Below are 18,796 nucleotides of genomic sequence, written 5' to 3'. Positions count from 1 at the left end.
GCGTGTTACCAGGGGAGGAGAAGGATAGGATAGATATGTCATTCACAGCTTCATTCCTGGGCTCATTTACTAACAAATTATTCTGTTAATTCCCTTGTGAAATATTGGGTGGAAAGAAGTGTTTAATTTATTAATAGGTTCTATTCATATCAGTTTGGTTCCATTTAAATTACACTATTTAAAATGTCGGCTTGTACAAATTGGTACTTTTTAATGGCAATAAAATCCCCTTGTTTCTTCCCATCCTATTTCAGTACAGTCTCCAGCTCCGAGCTAGAAGGGTTTGCTCACTGGGCTCTGGCAAGCCCCACATGTCCAAGCGGCTGCGCCGTTTGGCAGGGCACAGGCACAGTGCTGGCACCGAGACCACGCTGATCTCTGCGCTCCCACCGATGTTGGGTATCACTGCCAGCTAAGCGCCTCTATTACTATGAATATTTTAATACAGCATTCAGGATACTATGTGCAGAATGATCTCCAGTACTCATCTAGCTTGCAGTACACAGTCGGGTATAGGCCTGTATATTAAAAGAAAGAGGCAGTCTCACACTTATGTTCAGGCGACAACCCATTTCTGGTTCAGCCCGTACTCCGCATGTCTTTCTGCCACAACACACCTCATCAATACACTTTCTTTCTGAGGACAGGACTTTCAGACTCAGCCACATCAAGTGTTAGAACTACAGATTTGCTCAGGGCCACCCTGTCACACAACTGCCGTTCCCAGCATCAGCGGTCCATCGCATTCACCGTAATACCCTCCCAACACGCTGCTCACCTGCAAACTTTTATCAAGAGTGATTTTTCATCTTTTCTCACCAAAATGTTAAAACAACACAACAACAAGAGGTAATTGCTGCTGGGATCTGCTAGAAGCATTTCCAGCCAATGGCAAGTCTGCGTTCACAACTATCAGCATCTTGTAATAGGGCAGGAAATAACCCGCTTGAGTCCTTCACATTTAATCCACATTGTTCTGCTTCCTTAATAAAAAGGCCAACAACATCGAGCACAGAAATCTAACTATATTACATCAATACTGTGGCCACTATCAATCACATTTTAAATCCCACATATAATTAAGTAAATTTGAAATGATTTCTTTTTCAAAATACCTCAAATGATTGACATTCACTTATTTTATTCTCTTTTAGGTCTTTATTAAGCAATTATGATTTCAGTTATCCCATTATCTTGCCTAGGATTCATGCCAAGCCAATAGGGTAAATGGCAATACCCAATTAATTACAGCCTTTCAAAAACACTGGCACACCAGCTTTCTTCAGTCATCTGTGTCTTCCTACACTTGCTCAAATCCCAACTCCACTAGTTCCCAGTCATAAGCCAGTTCTTCTGAAACTCTTGGATGTAAAGCATCTAACCTGCCAATTTCAGAGCATCCAGCAGACACTTTGTTTTTCCCTGAGATGGGAACTATTTAACCATTACTGAACAGAATTACAATTTCCTTAAATATGGTACAGAAATACCTGCTAAATTCCCTGGCTTTCTGACCCATAACTCTACTGTTTCCACCTAGCAGCACATCAAAGCCTGTCAAAATTATTACACTTCTGACATAAACAACAAGACAGTGGCAAATTAAAGGAAAAATAAATTACATCATTCCGAATCCTTAAATTTTCCTGATCGCAAATGCTCACCAGAATTATTCCAAGGGACTAAGTTGTCAGCTGTTTAAAGTTCGCACAGACTTATCCAACCTGTTCCCAGACTCCAAGCTTTTGCTGTTTTTCTTAAGTTACAGTATGCTCCCAACACCACCTGTTCCTTTTCTCCAAATTTCATTAAAGGAAAACTACACCTACACACATGGTAACAAATTGAGACAATTTGACCTGACAAGGTCTTGCACGGGCAAGCAAATTAGAAGCATCACTGCTGCCATTAACCTTTCCAAGTAAATATCAATTATTAAACTTGCTGCACTACCTCTGTCCCCAGTTTGCTGCTGTGAATTAAGAGGGTCATCAGCCTTTTTGACAGATCTTGTTCATTTACACCTGCTGCCTGCCAGCAGGGGAGCCTGCACACCCGCAGCCCGAGTGCTGAGCCAAGCTGCCTTAATTCATCAGTAATTACCCTAATGAGCCACATGCAGGACCCAACTAGGAGGACAAGTTGTTCTGCTAAATGGATGCATTGGTTTCATGGCCACTCTCTGCATACCGGGGTATCACAGCAAGCTGGTCAGAAGCTTCTTTCCCAATGCTGCTTCTAGCTTGGCTGTTTGGCGTCCAGTCCTTTGCTCTGGGTGGTTTTGCCTGAGTTGCAGAAATTCCTCCCAGCTGTACTCCCTGACTGAGCTTTACTATAAAGCTACAATTGTCCTCCCTCCGAAATGGGAGGTGGATGCATGTCCCCGCACCATGGCAGGCTGCCCAAGCTCTGCGGGCGGAGGTGAGGTGGGCTCCAGCCCCGCTGCAGGACCCCTTGGGGGGTCCCGGGCACCTCACCGCAGTACAGACCCACGGCACAGCCCCCAGCAAGCAATGTCACGAACGCACAGGAAAAACACATTGCGCCTTCTCATACAACACGTTGCCAGAGGCTCACGCAGACATCAGAGCAACACCTGCCACCGTTATTAAGTATTTTAAGGATAGGAGCCAAATAACCTCAACGTACACTTGAGAAGGAGAGGGCAGTCCGAAAATAGCTCCTTACAGAAAAGGACTACAACTGCTAACGCACACCATCGAGGGAAGACCCCTCTGCAGCTTGCTGACATTGCCGACCTGAGAGCACCCAGACAGCACACCGCTGAGCCCTGGCTGGGTGGCAGCGAGCAGCCCTCCTCAGGCCCTGCCAGACGGCCTTTTCCAGCCGGTGTAACTGAGCCCAAACAGACACTAAGGGAGCAGCAGGTATGCAGCTGCATATGTGGGCCAAATTTGAGTATATTTGATTGCGTAGCCTCTAGGTCTCCTCATAATGTTTCAGGAGTCATCTGAGAAGCAAAAAGTCTCCAAATAACGCCAACACCCAAAGCTCAACATGGGTCTTTGAAAGGTGCTCTCCAGCGTCGGCTCCTGAGACCTGGGTGTGGAAGGGATCCTTTTCTTAAACGTAGGGTGACTACATCACTTCAGGACAGCTAAGCTGCAATAAAATGAAAAGGGACACGGGGAAGACTGAAGTTATTGGATAATTTCTCTCTTCCAAAGGCCAAACCCTGTCCTTCTCCAAATCCTAAGTCAGCAAGACATTCACGTCAGTACGTATTCAGCAAAACCTTTAAATAGGTGCCCAAGTATTTACTTAGCCAGAGCCTCTTTCAGCGCTGAAGTTAACAGGATGCGCTAAAAGCATTATTTAAAACCAAGGCTGTTTGAAGAACAGACAGAGCCTTCTGCAGGATAAATAACACGCCCTACAAGGCAGCACACCGCAGAGAAAAGCTGGCAGCAGGCAATCCCAGCTATCTGCAATAGCTGAGGCTCAGTTTTTACCAGAAATCACAGATTTGTCTTTTGGAACAAAAATACCGTGTTTTCACCCCAGCGGGAGCCAGCCAGCACTGCAGACCAGGCTGGCTTGGCAGGAGGGAGGGGGCAAGGTACAGGAGGCTCTGCGAGGCCGCAAGCCATTTGCATGCTGCAGGTGCTCGCGGACAGTCCCAAGCCATATTCAGAGCCAAGAATTATGAACCCTGCGCTGTGGGACATCATGTAGCATGATTAAATATCATAACTCATTCCAGCAATAACTCCGCTCTCATTAAAGTCCAGCCCTGCTATCCTGCACTGCTGCTGCCTTTTCGTTCCTCCCACCAAAGCTCTCCCCTCCCTATTTCTTCTTATGGGGCGTGGGTGGAGGAATATATGAATGGGCAGAACAGGGTCTCGCCTCCCTAAAAAGGGCTTTTTCATTATCACCGTGCCTGTTCTCAGCCCCAGCTTTTTAATCATAGCAGATCAGTCCATTCCCCATTTCCTTACGCCTTCCCAATGTCAGAGGAAAGCACATTTTTATTTGGTGCACCTATTTTCGAATCACGAGCACGCTGCCCCCGCTCATTATTAATAAATACACTTCGATTTATCAAAAGCTCCGTTTGAGTGCCACGGGGAGCCTGGGGCAAAAGGAGACAAATTCTTTTCTTAAGTTGTTCTGAAAGGTGCTGGGCTCCCCGACCCTCACCCCCATTAACCCAGCGCAGCTAGTTCGCTCCTACTGGGAGCTCCACGGCTTGCGCAGCGGCAAGCTCGGACTGATCTTGTGCCATCTCAATATATTTGTTCATTATCTTGCGCACACACAGAAGCATTTGGAAATGTACTCGGGGCACAGGCCAAATTGAATCATCTGCCTTCATTTTCCACACGATCTGAAGCTACAGCTGCTACAACAGGCTGTGGGATTTTTATTTTCCTTCCTTAACAGTTTTTCCTCTCTCTTAAAGCCACAGCAGGCTGATTTTAAACCTCTCCCCCTGCTTGGGTTTGCGTCTGCTCTTTACAAAATGGGTCTTGCAGACACACATGGGAGGGAGAAGAATTCCCAGCAACCCATTTCTGTGCTGTTCTGAAGGCAAAAACAGGAAGCAACGCCCTCGGGGAGAGGCATAATTAAAATATTCATCTCGGAGACGCCTGTTCTGGTGGCTCCAGTGGGGCTATTAATACATTAATCCTCTCACCTCTGCCAGCAGCAGGGATGGCAGCCACCACCTCCGTGCTACACCTGGGGAACAAAAGTGCCCCTTCCAGGGCAGGAGGGGGCAAAGAGGTCCTGCAACACTGAGCCCGAGCGTGGCCCTCCAGGAACGCGTCAAGTGCTCGAGAAAGAAGTTTAATTCCGATAAGAGCTTTGGAAGATCAACTTTCATTTCTGTTGAGAGAAAGGACAGACCAGACACAGCCTTCAGATTTTACTGACTTCGTGGCAAATCTATTTTGGCACAGGCCCCGTGAAGGTAAGGTACAGCTGAGAGGCATCCAAGTCGCGGGGTTCAGGTCCAAGCTTTCCGACCAGAGGCGGGGATGAGCCCCCCTTATCGCACTCATCTCTCTAAACTCATGCTGCTGAATGTCAGTTTACATCTCCTCAGCGCAGAATGACCGTCATCCACGCTGCCAAAGGACCCTTTCTGCCTTTCTATAGGGTCAGCCTAAGGAAGAAAACTTTTCTGCAGGTAACGTTTTGTACTAACAAAGATTAGGATTCCCCAAGGCTACAAGAACTGCTACAAGCAACTGTTCCAAAAACTTATCAAAGGAAATTGTATGGCCTGTCCCCTTCCCAACAAACAAGAAAATGATGCTTAACCGATATTTTGGGAAGACTTTTTTTGCCAACATACGCTTGCATTTTATTATCAGCTCCCAGATAAGCTTGCATTTCTCTTGGTGGACTATCAGCAGTAGCAGCTTTCTGCAGCAGGAGACAGTAAACTGCCTTAATAAATACAAATGGACAATTAAATTAAGATGTATTGGAGACTTGGAAAAAGTACTATTTGTGGACGAAACAGTCTGTTAAGGGATTGCACTCAAGGCTAGTTCAATGTATTTTAAGCAGGCAACAATAAGTGGCAGTGAAACATACTACCCAGTGCTCTACCCCAAAGATTAAAGAGCATGCTGAAATTATAAACGTCTGTTTTCCAGGAGGGAAAAAAAAACAGTCACCAAGTTGCCTCTGGTTTTAATGCTGGAAACAAAACAAACCATTTGGCTTTAAAAATGTACTTCTTTAAACCTGAAAAGACCCATGTATCAAAACAAGGTGGAATCAGCTAAACACATTACTTCTGACTTGTTTCCTTGAAAATCCAGCCTTAATGCATTCTAACAAAATTTATCTATCCCAAGCATACCTCGTAATGAGATCAACTGGGAAAAATATCAGGCTTGTTTGTATATTTTATACTTGCTCTAACTTGGCAGTTTGGAGATTATGTATTCCCCAGGTCCCTCCTTAAATCGTTTCACACGCTGCAATTTGATTTTCTTTGGTTGCCCTTTTCCACAATTTTTTTGATACATTTTATTGAGTTCTGGCTCAGAGGGAAACGTTCCCTTTGAATTAAGGGTGCAATCATTTTTTTCCTCTAAATAAGGACATATGGTGTAGAAAGCAATGTTATGGTCCGAGGATTTTATGATTGAAGTAGGACTCATTTTAAAAAATGACAGTAACATCAGGTTAGATTAGAGTAGTTTTTCTAATTGGGTGGTGCTGCTGCGGATGTTGTGATCAGCTATCTCAGCTATAACTCATTTTAAATATGACATGTCCATTTTTACTTACTGTGATAAAGAGCAAAACAAAGCAAGTTGCTAGGTTATGGCACAGAAGGAAATTTACCCTTTTTAAGAAATTTTATTTTTACATCAATTCACAAACTTATTCGATCCTTAGCAGCTTAGCGTTTACACAATTTGACTAGTATGCAAACTACTGGTTTCTAATTCTGGCTTACCTATTTTCTCTGGATGAGTTACTGAAACATCTTGTATTGCTGTTTACCAGTCTGTAACCCCCTGGTTAATTTTTGCCACTCTCTCTGGGATGCCAGGAGTGTGACTTCACGTTAGCAAAGGATTTCTGTCTAGAGGTTGTCAGTCAGCTGCTGCAGGGGGGTGAGTAACAACCTACCCGAACAAACAATACTGTTAGTGGAAAGTCAAAATACTCAAACCTGCTGTTGGGTTTCTCAGCTCCTCGAGTAATGTTAGCTACTCATTAATAACCCAGCTTTGCATCTTAACGCTTGTTTTTACACTTTGCCCTCCTAAGCACCTAACTGGAGAGAAACCCCACTTGGTGTCACCATTTTTGAGAGCTGTGACCAAAGAGCGGGGACAGGACAATGCCCTCGGGGACAGGAGAGGCCTTTTGCATTAGTGCCCTGCACCCAGGGGCCGCGAGGAGCAGCGGGGTCAGCATTTCTGTGGCCTGACCAAGGCCCAGGACCAGCTGCAGGCATTCTGCACCGTGTCCATGCCGGCAGGTGGCCCGGGCTGCGGAGCAGGGCCGGCACCGCTTCGCTCTCAGGAGCGCCAGGCTCGCTGCGATGCAACGGCTAATGCTTATTTTGGAGAAGAGCTGGTGCTTAGGCGGGCAAAACCGCTCGATTTTCCAGCTGCCATCGGGCCTGCATAGCAAACCGCACACTGTGTGCCCCCAGCCGTACTTGGCAGATGGTAGGAGACAGCTGGGAAAAGCTGGGTTTGACATACGTCAGTGATAAGCCGTGGCAGCGCAGACCTGCTGAGGTTACAGCTAGCGAGGGCGCAGCGTGGCGCTCCGTGCCGCAACGCCGCAGCCCGTCCTCCCCGTGGGGCACACTCAGCACCCAAGGTGGTGACAGGGTGACGGGCTGGCATGCATGGGCTACAGCACAGCGCCCCCCCGACCCATCACAGACCAGCACCCACCCCACAAGTGGTGATCCATCAATGGCAAGCTGTGAGCGACCGCAGGAAAAAAAGTCTAGACACCCTGAACGCCCTCGGCAAAGAAAGCTGAGAAACCAAATAAGCCCACTGGGGCACCTTTGGGTGGGTTTGTAAGTAAATGAAGGCACCTGTAGGTACAAAAAGGACACATCACTAAGGAGATACAGCCTGTAAAACTGGGAGATGACGATAAAGCTATAGCTGGACAAAGGAGATGCATAATCACCATCAAGGAAAATACAGCACTTAATAATTACTGCATCAGTCATAACGCTAAGCCAGCGGGTGCCCCAACTACACTTTAATTTAGCTACAGGTCTTAAGGCATAGCATCCAATAAATACCCTGTGAGAGAGCTGAAAGCCTCTGAGCAAGTTACTAAATAAGATTTGTAGCTTCAAGTTGCACATTAAGGTGATTCGGACCTGCGATTCTCGGTTATAATGCGCCATCCAATATGCATCCAATGAGAAGTTGATTTTGGACTTTTTTTTTGGTGATGTGAAAGAAAGGGATACGCTAAAGATCAGCTCCGGGCTCATACAACGGATGCATCAGGTCTTACCAGCACTAGGGCAGCTGCCTGTACTGGAAGGACCCCTGGAAGGGAAGCAGCTCTGAGCAGGACCGAGGAATGACAGACTAAGCATCAAGCTAGCAAGGAGAGCGCTGTGTTCAGCTGGAGCCAATGGACTAAATTAGGCTGAGTTTACACAATGCTTTTAAACACCATGTAGGAGGCAATCAGAATTGACAGCTTCAACATTGCTGCCATCTATGCATACAGATACCATCTATTAAAGGCTAATATCAACAGCTGTGATGTTCAAAGCAGAAGTAGATTTAATATACATATTAAATTGTCCAAAGCTGCAGGAGATGTTTCAAAATACGTTAGGAAATTCAACCAAGAAAAAATTCTCTGTGCATCACAGTATTTCTCTGCTAGTAATACTACCCATTAAAAGTAAAAGGTCTGAATCAAAGACAAAAGACGATGATAACCTTCAAAGACGATTTTACTAAGAGTAAATCCCCCAAAGGTAAACACATTACTAATGAGTGTCAGATAGGCAAATACATTCAATGCAGTCATGCTTTGTTCTTGGAAAGAAAAGAGACTCACTCCCCAGGCTTCTGGTACCAAAAGAAAGATATTAAGCAGCATTTGCTAAGAACAAACTTTTTAAGAACAAAGTGCAGACCTGGTGCACAAGCCCCAGAAGAATGGGAGATCACGTGCACATGGATAATATGTTTTATTAATTTATTCATCTATTTAATAGATCTTGGAATAGCCACTGAAAAGAAAAAAGTGTCAGGGAAATATTGCAACAGAGCAACTGGGATTGTCTGGGCAGCTGTGGGCACATCACCCTGATACCAGGCTTGAGCAGCAGAAGAAAAACAATCCTTGATTCAATTGACTGAATTAAGTCATATTTCAGACAACAAGGCTTTCGGAAAAATTAATCTTTTTGAATGAGTCCGATTTCATTTCTTTGGTAAGTCTGGTTGAAAAAGGAACCAGAAAAAAATGATATATTTATAATTCTTGGTGCACTCATACTGGAAAATATTCTGATAAAATTAGCATGGTATAAATATCAAGAAAGCATATATTAAATAGGGAACATATCGGCTGAGTTCTCAGAACATTGTGTCAATAAACAATCATCAATGTTTATTATAGATGTCAAAATGATTTAAACAAGGCTTGCAGTTCTTCAATAGTTTCATCAATATCTGGGAAAAATATTATCAAAGCCACTGCTGATAAAATTCAGATGCCAACCATATTTGTTTAAAAGTAAATACGGCAGTTTTAGGCAGCAGCCTGGATCCCTTGAAAGACGCACCTCATTGAGAAGAGCACCTCCAGAAGCAACGCTGCACTACGCTATGAGGAGCGAAGGCACCCAAGAGAACTGAGCTTTTCTGCACTGACCACTGGTAGCAGCTACAGCCTGACCCATGATACAAATGGCCTGAGCTGCTCTGAGTCCTGCTTACCTGGAGCCCAGAGATCTACCGAATGGCCGGGACGAACAGCAAAAGCTGCCAATGGGCACCCAGGTGCGATGCACTGCAGAGCTCCCCCTGCTTAGAGTGGGGAGCTGAAGTTATCACCCCGGTGGTGCAGGAGCATTTTTCATGGCAGCCTGCAAACGCTGGGGCTCTTTTCCATAGTTCAAGGCAGGGACGCAAGCATCCCCGTTCTCTCTCAGGGATTCACTCAAACCCTTCCAGAGTCCCACGTGAAAAACCCAATGCTTAATGCAGGAGGGTTTCAGATTCACTGCTAGGACTCCAAGGCACCACAATAGCACAATTAAAACACCACCAGATGTGTGTCATATAACACACGTTAAAAAAAGAAAAGACATACTGTGTGCAGATACAACAACAATTTGCTGTTCAAATTAATTCAGGAATCAGTACCATCCCTATAAACCCAATATACAAAACATATGCTACTGTAGGCATGCATAAGTTGCAAGCAATTTTTTCCAGATAAAGCCACACATGCAACTAATAAGCTCTAGCAAAAAAAAAAAAAATAAATAGAAGAAACAAAGTAAACAAATACAAAGGCTGCCCAAGGAGCGATGAATCTCACATTGCTGCTGTCAAAGATCACAGCACCAAACCGCCAGAGCCCATAGCCTGCCCTCGGGCTGTGACAGCCCGGGCTCCTGCAGCCGGGCAGGGGATGAGCACAGCCGAGGGGGAAGGCAGCCAAGACCCAACCCATCGCTTTGCCCACCACCAGCACAACATCAAACTGCAGTGGCGTGGTTGAAATGACAGCAGACGTCTTCCACCTTGCAGGACCAGGCCTAAAACTCAATGTTCTCAGCCGCTGCACAAACCAGGCCGCAGTCAGGTCCCTGAAATGATCTTTCTCCCCTCTGTTGTGTCTGGAGACCCCACAGAAGGCAGGAGCACGGCTCCCACATAGCAGCAGCTGGAGGAAATGCTGGTGTTAACTCAAGAAGAGCACCCCTTGGATGCAGAGGGAACCGAGGGACGGTTGGCACAAGCCGGTGCTATCACTTGGCCTTAGCAAAGAACATACATTTTTCTTTTAACTTCAGCTGCCTTATTCTAGTCAGACCCATGATTTGCTTTTACTGCTAATTCGTACCCTACCAACCCCCTGCTCTCCAGACCTCCTGGGACTTGTCCTTGCCCTGGCACAGGTCTTCCTCCCGCAGCTGGCTGTCCCTCGTCAGGCAGTGCAAAGCTACCTGAGGAACCACGGCTGCTTCAGCAAAGCCCGGCAAGCACCAGAGCCTTCTCCAGGCCCCCAGCACGGAGGTGGGGACGGCAGGGCCCCGGCCGTGCACTTGAAGCAGAAGCAATCCATCTGTTAGGATCGCCCATCGCGACCGGTCGAGACATTAGTGTTGTCAAGGAAACTTTCCGTAGCGCCGTGAGGTCCTACGCCACCACGGAGAGTTTTGTGATTTGAGGAAACACCGTTACAGCCACCAGAGCAGCACAGCCGGCTCCACAGAGATACACAGAAGCAATTTCCTCCCAATGCCCATGGGACATCCTGTTTGCTGTCTGGCATCCTGAAGAAAACAAAAATCTAAGAATAATTACAGCCGAAGCAGCAGGGTGAAGCCCTTTGGTAATTTACGGCCCTGAATAAACGCAAAATGGGTGACAATTATTTTAGCTAATGATCAGCGAACTTGGAGATTAACGTCCACAGCCGAGGAGCGGGGAGCAGCTCTTTATAGGGCAGCACAACGGCTAGGGTAAGCACAGGGCCCTACAAAACAGCTCTTGGACACTTGCTGTCATCAGGGGACACAGGGAATTACCCGAAGACACAATGGAGTGAAGAAAGCTTGATAGAGATGGCCTGGGATCCTGCCCACCTCCTTCCCACCTAACACAGATCGCATCGCTTGATGGTGTTTGGAAAAGGCTTGTTGGCCTGTCCTGTAGCTCTTTCTGTAAGAGAAAGTGTGGGGGAAGGAAGAAAGCCCAAACAAACAAATCCACCAAGGCAGAACTACGGGTGGAGCTAGATCAGGTACTTACTCGGTTCTTTAATGTTCCCTTGTTGCTACCGGTGGATGAGCAGCAAGGGGACACTGGAAATAGGAAGTCGGAATAGCAAAAAGCCTCTAAAATTACAGTGCAAAAACTGAACATGTCTGCTCGAGATGTGAAACTGGTCTCACATGGAGCTTTTGTGCTAACAGTTGTCTCAGGCGATATGCAAATTCCTTGTAGCAGTACGTGTCAAGATACCCCTGCACACACATACTATAAATACCCTTGCTCAAAACACTTTACCTTAATGCTATTCACAATGTACCTGACAGCTTCCTATTTCAAACAATATTGCTGCTAAAGGAAACCATTAACGGAGGGCTAAAGGAAACAATCTCATTCACTGAACCAACACTGTTGTCTCGGCAAAACAAAGCAATTAACATCTGAGTTCACAGGAAAATATATTAGCACAACAGATGCATGTGCATGCATTTTGGCCCTTTGGTAAAATGCACTGTTTTGGGGCCAGATGTTTCTGCTCATGCCAAAGTAGAATCCAGCTGCATCAAGCTGTGAATATTTCTTCTGATCTGTCAAAATCTGCTATGAACTAGAACGGAAAAAAACAGAACTGAAGTTTGAAATAGAAGTCTGTTTTCCACTGGGGATTTTACCACCATCTGTATTTTAAAAGCTTTAGTACAACTTGACAGAGTCTGAAAAAGTTTGCAGCACAATAGGTAAAGCACATTGAAACACCATTCAAATAAGGTATCTGGGAGAGCTGAAACATATGGTAGAAGACTAGTTTTGAACATATTTTTCCCCTAAAAACAATTTAAACATATTAGTTGGATTTACAATGTGTTTAAGTTGTACAGCCTTTCTTGTAATATGCTGCTAGTGTGAGTTGAACTCCTATTATTGACATGAAGGGGTAATATTGAATTACTGGATGAACAAGGTCCTTTTTTAAAAATACCAGCCATGATTTTTTTCTCACGGTTTTTAAAACCATTTTTCGTTTCTTTCATTAATAGAATTACTATGGATTTGCACTGAAGCAAGAGTAAAATGACATCCTTTTCCTGCACCCATAAAAAAGGGAGCCACAACAGAAGCAGAAAAGCTAGGAGTAAAACACGAAAGCCTTTCATAAGAGAAGTTCACAAACCATTCCCTCTTTGCCACGGCTTGGTGCTGTCCTTCCCAGAAACCACCCACCTACCAGGAGCAGCACACTCCCAGCCTGCAGGCCACTTGTGGGAAAACCCTTCATTTGTAACACACCAAAATACATTGTTCTAACCCAAAAGGCAGCTCCTCTCTCCCCACTGGGAGAATGCCAGCGGAAGGAGCAGGATGAAACAGTGCCTTGCATCTGCTCAGCAAGTATCTGCACCGTTATCTAAAGGCACATCCTAATGCTGACATTTTCTAAGTGTCTCAGGTCCCCTGACTCCTAAAGGTGTTGAGATTCCAATCTCCCGTGCTTTACCCTGGAAATTTCAGCTTAAAAAATAATATTAAAAAATCTCCACCAGACAAATACATACGGTATAGTGCAAAGGCTGTGAAATACACCTGGACAGATCTGAACTGAATTCACTGCAGATGAAATTCTGGTTACAGCCCACTCTCCACATTTGTATGCTGGCGCTCAGCAGCTGTGCTGACTTCCAGGTGTGCTGCGCAGCTTTTCCACTGACAGGGTTATCTATTTTACAATGAATTATGCTAGCAGTGAAAATCACAGTAGAATTGTTTTGAAAGAAGCAGGCCTCAGATGGACAATTTAGATTTCACATAAGTTGAAAGAGGATTTGCAGGTTCAAATTATTAATCAACACCCTGCCAGGCAGGGACCAATAGCAATCTGCCGGTGCTGAGTTTTCTTGGACTTGAACGGTGAAATCTGGATTTTAGATTGACTCGGTGGGGAGAGGGGGTCTTGTGCCTACAGCCCTTTCCTTCTAAAGCATCCAGGCAAAACTGGGCCCTGGATTACGCAGGCAGATACAAACTTCAGGACGGCAGGGAAAGTTCTTCCCCCTGGGAATCAGTGCTTTGGTGCTTCACTTTCTGAGCCACTGGACAAGGGGACAAGTTTGCTTCTCTGTTGTTAAAAACATGACAAGACATTATAAGCTGCCAATGGGGTCATGTGGCCTCTCTGTCGTTAGCAAGAAGCACAGAAAAAAATGATGCCAGAGAAAGGTGGGTACCCGCTGAGCAGCAGCCGATTGCTGCAACAGCTCGGCTCTCCCGCAGCGACAATCGTGATGACGCAGGCTGCTCCAGCAAGGAAGAATTTAATTGTAATGAGCCCCTCGCACAATGTAACAACAGTTAATCACAGATAATCACACAGTGGGTGCTTCTGGTCACATCAGGCTAGGTTTAGCATCATTTTGCTTGACCCATCAAGCTGATACACGCCTGCAAAATTCTGCGGGGCCAGGCTTGCAAATCAATGTCCATGTTAAAAAAACATAATAATATTACGAAAAAAATCAATAGGGAAATTCTTCGTGATTTTGAAAAAATGCTAGCTAATGCTCTTTTACAAACAACAATTTTAAATGGGTAGAGCCACCATTTGCCGTGCAGTTCTGTACAACCCAACATAACGCCCTGGGGGACGGTCACCGCTGCTGCCGAGCGGACCGCTGCCGTGTGCAGGCAGGACGAGCAGTAGCACAGACCTGACGTGCCTCAGTCAAGGCTTGATGGCGTATTTCAGGAGAGCACCCCATCTGTGCCAGTACTTAAAATGCAGCTCTCACATGCCAAACGCCTCCCAGGCTCGGAGCCCGGCAGGCTGACAAGGGGCACCCCGCAGCCCTGCTGCTCGGCGCGCTGTGGGCTCCCAAACAGCTGGGTGGGCTCTCAGCTCTGAAGCCCCCATGTGCACGGTTGAACATTTTGCTGCCGAGCAGTGGACAAGGTGCAAAAGGCAGACGGGGAAGAGGAAGGTGCCAGCCTACGTGTGAGAAGATACACGTATGTGAACAAGACAGGACTGCGCAACACTCGAGCCAGACAGCACCCCTTCCACGTCTCCGTTCTTCTCTCTAGCGTACGTCTTTATTGCAAAGAAGTGTTGCAAGATGAAATTTGGGAGCTCGAGGCTAAAAACAAAGTGGAAAGAAAGGGATATGCTCCCACAGACCTTGATTGAAAGCGGTGATTTTATTTTTATTTTTACCGTAACCGTCTCTCAGAGAAGCCATCCACGAAGTGTCACCCTGCTTCTTCTCCTGTTGCGTTACGTTACAATAACACTGGTTTCCTCTCGCCAGCTACTCATCAAGGATTACCCCCAGCACAGCCCTCTTTTCTTCCACATCTAGTCAGAAAGCAAATTAGTAGCAGCCTGATGGGGGAGTGCTAAATTTTTCATTACAATGTTTCTCCAGAGGTTTGGTGTTTAATAATTTGTACTGTATAAAATTTCACATATGGGAAAACAAGGCACCACACAGCCTCTCCAGATGCCTTTTTTTTTTTCTTCCTGCTAATCATGTGAGCCCCCCAGCTAAAGTAGTGGATTTAGGGCATAATTAAAGCTTTATACTTTAATAGTAATATGGGTAAAGCCCAATTTTATTTTTGAGGAGAACATGCCCCGTTTGTAAATTCCCATTTCACTGAGGATCAATTTTCAAACAGGCTTTGTACCCGGGCTTTGTTCCTGGCATGCCATGGAAACAAACCACGCAGGCAGCTCGTGGTGCTGTGCGAGCCACATGCCCCTGCTTCACGGCCGAGGCTCCCTGAAGCCCGACGATCAAGCCGAGAGCAGTGCTGGTGGCACAGGGAACATCTGCAGGAGACCCTTGGCATCATCTGCTCTGCTTTTCATCACACCGTTCGGAAGGGAAGTCTCTCAGATTGGCCCCACGAACTGCAGCCCTCTGACAGCTTTAGCTCGGCCCCCGGCACAGCAGAAGGGAGCTGACTTCGCTGCTGTGCTCCCAGACCACCAAGATTCAAGTAGGACCGAAGTACGGAGCAGATTCTGCTCTAGGTGCTTCACAGCTAATGACCCATCACGTAAGTCCACCTACTGCTGGAACCTACCAATTGCTATTTCTCAGCCCCAGGCATCTTTCCCTGGGTCCTCCTCGATCCCTTTATCCTCTGAGCAACGTACTGAGGTTGCAGCGATGCCACACTTCGGCAGAGCGTGACGGATGGGAAGGGTACGTGAAATGGAAGAAGGGGTGTTGGCAGCAAAGGCAGGAGACAGATTCCTAGCACGGCCGAGACAGGAATAGTTACACGATGGTCAGCACTCTGAGAACTAATTTTTATTATTTGATGAACTCTAGAGTGCAGCTCCCTTTAAGAATGAAGCATCCAAGCGATTATCTTCCCAGGACAACAACTTACAACATCAAGTCCTCTCCTTCCTCCCCTCCTAAATTTCCTCCCAAGTAAATTCAGGAAACACATGCAGAGAAGGACAACCACCACCATTTACAATATGGATTTAATTAGTTTCCCCCATCTGCTCAAGAGGCTATAGACTGCCTTAAAATGAAGTGCTTTAGTGCTATGATGGATTCGTGATTTCCCATAGAGAAACCAGGTGACAAGGAGCCAGTTTGAACTAGCGTGGTAAAAATTTACATGTTCTTTAACAAATCTTGCTGTTCAACAGAAAGGAGGGGTTCCAGTTTTGCCATTAGTGTCTCTGTGCCCCTACTATGTGGTTGAAAGCCAGGTTTTACTCTAGCAATCAGCAGCAATACTGGGTAGGGTAAAACTGCTACCATGGATAAAGCATCTGCTCAGCTCTTACAGGCCGCAATATGCTGGCAAATACATCAAATGACCTAGAACTGAGAAATAACGACCTTGAAAGTGAAGCTTATTTCTGGTTTTATCCATCTTTAATATCACAGCTTAAACTAAATCAACTATGCATTTTAAGATCTATATTGTATCCTTCCAAATCTATTTGAGAATGCTGAAGTCTTGAAACATTATTTGTTGAAGTGCAGAGCTTATTACAGGTCAAAATTCTCCTTGCCTTCTACAGGTACGTTCCTGAAGTCAGTACAACCAATACAGGACAGAGAGCTCCCCAAACAAGGCAAACCTTCTTAGTGGCCATGGAACTACCGATATAAATTTGAGTATACATACAGTAGCCAAATTTAAGTATAAGAAATGAATATATGTACTTAGTAGTGCTTTCTAAATGTCTTTTGTTGAGTTTCAATTTCATTGGCATGCAGAGGTCCTGCTGGGTGAAGTTTCAGCTCTGTAACCCCTATTTTTCACCGTGTACCTTTCCGACCACAGAATTAGTGACCAGTTGCAAGAGTGTCGATGGAACGGCACCAACGCACAGAACAAAGTGACCTTGGGGAGGTTCGCTCATCTCCCAGTTTAGCAGCCCTTTCCATGAAATTCCTTGGCAGGAAAATACACACGTGGGGACATCACAGAGGCAAGGTCCCTGTGCCAAAGAGCAGACTGGATTCTCCAGATCACTGTCTCTCCATGACAGCGATCCCTAACTCTCCAGGACATCTGCTTATCCAGCAAAACCCCAGGTAACGCCTAGCAGATGGGACAGCGCGGCAATTAGCACTTATGTCCTGGAGTCACGTCCTACCTCTGGTCTGACCTTAGACACATGTATATCTCCGCCATTGTTTTGTCTCCCTTCCCTTTACTTTTTTCTTAAATAGAAGTTATACTTAACATCATTATGATCAGTTTGTGAGGCTCTATTTATCTGCAACTGCCAACAGCAAGGTAATCTTCAGCACAGAGTATGACTGCTCTGTCATCGCGTGTCTCCACGATAGCGATGCTCGTGTTATCCTTTGAATGGGGAGAGGTCAAAGCGCCGGTGTTAAACCGGCGGGGCCCAGGAGCCGAAGGACGAGCTGCAGGATCAGTTTTTGCCAGCGGAAACTCATCCACGTTCTGGTTTGGCGGGAAAAGGATTTGTAATAGCTTACACCAGATAAGGAACACGGGAAATAAATACATAAGTCAGAACTTACTAATGGGTATTATTTCACAGATAGGAGCAAGTTAATGCCATATAGCTAGGCAACAAAGCCGTTCCATCCTTGATAAAGGCATAAACACATTAAAGGAGTAATCCCTGTGTGACATGAGGTTACTTGTGCAATCATAAAATTTCCACTGCTTCTGCCAGCACTGCTGTTTAAAAACCACTCTTCTGTCCCAGCTTGATCCACCCCTGCAGCCCGCGCTTTGCTTCTCCTTCCGTGTGCACGAAGATGAAGAGAACCCCAACAAATCCCTTTTACAGGACAGACAGAAGCCTCCTGTACCACAGGCAAACCAGCAGCTTGACCTAACGTTGGCCGCTCCAGATGGTTTCCAGCCTCAACTTCTCCATCAGTTCCGCCCTGCCGTGACACCACCAGGCCCTGCTTTGCAGCCGGGCCCCATTGCAGAGGAGGAACTACGGGAAGCAAAGCAGCAAAGCCCCACTTGGGTGCACAGCCAAAGCGGGCTTGGCTCGGCCATTTACCCTGCCTACCACCGCACCTGCAGGCTGCTTTGTTTTGCCCAGGGATTTACTGGGTTCTTCTCTTCAGCAGAACCAGTAATTCCACGCTACAGGAAGGGTTGGACATATTTGCTTTCCATTACTGTGACAGGTCCCTTCTGTCTGAGATGCCTTGGAATAAAGTACAGATTACAAAGTACATCCCAACGAGCAGACCTTGCGAAGACCAAGCGCTGTTTGAAGTTGCTGTGCTGTGGCCTAGAAAATGGGTAGCTCTTGTGAAAATAAACAGCTGATGAAGAAAGAACGAATGACATGATGTCAAAGAATCCAGCTTGATCCATTTCAATATTTTGTAATCTTCTTCTTTCCCTTCAGAAAATCCACCCAGAAAAATCAAAGCTCTTAAGATAAGGTAACTTATTAAAATAAATTTTATGGGGATTGTTTTGCAGCCTTCGCTCTACCTCCAATATTTATTATCATTTCACCATTCGGGGTGGGCAGTCTGCAGGTATTTTGATAAATGGACTGATCCTTCCACATTTTCTAGGCACAGACAGGATATACAACAGAACACTAGCTAAGAAAACGGCCATTTGAGAGAAATCTTTCTCCACTCCTTTAAGGACACTGAGAAAACTTGCAGTAAGATCCAAATTACAGGTGAAAATTCTCATTATATTAAAATATATATATTTAAATTATCCTTTTTTCAGACTAGAATTGAAGTCATAACTATCTTTTCATTATAGAAATGCATATAATAGCACAGTGAGAGCTCTAGACGGGACAGGATATTTCCTAAATGTTAGTGTTTAAGACAGCTTAAACACTGACAGTTTCC

At 45.7% G+C, this 18,796-nt stretch overlaps 1 protein-coding gene across 25 annotated transcripts in view; it reads right to left on the bottom strand.

Moving 5' to 3' along the window:
• Positions 1 to 18,796, bottom strand: part of FBRSL1 (fibrosin like 1) — a 518,655-nt gene that overhangs the window by 295,051 nt on the left and 204,808 nt on the right. Inside the window, exon 1 of one of the 25 annotated variants that reach the window (XM_080558961.1) lies at positions 1,665 to 1,786. The exons of the other annotated variants lie outside the window; for them this stretch is intronic. The gene's annotated coding sequence lies outside the window, so the exon portion shown is untranslated. Of the gene's footprint in view, positions 1 to 1,664; positions 1,787 to 18,796 lie in introns of those variants that run through there. 25 annotated transcript variants of the gene reach the window in all.

Source organism: Anser brachyrhynchus (assembly GCF_964034855.1).
Source record: "Anser brachyrhynchus genome assembly, chromosome: 17".
NCBI lineage: Eukaryota > Metazoa > Chordata > Aves > Anseriformes > Anatidae > Anser > Anser brachyrhynchus.
Note: the sequence above shows the minus strand (reverse complement) of the source record. Positions and strands in the feature narration are given on the sequence as shown.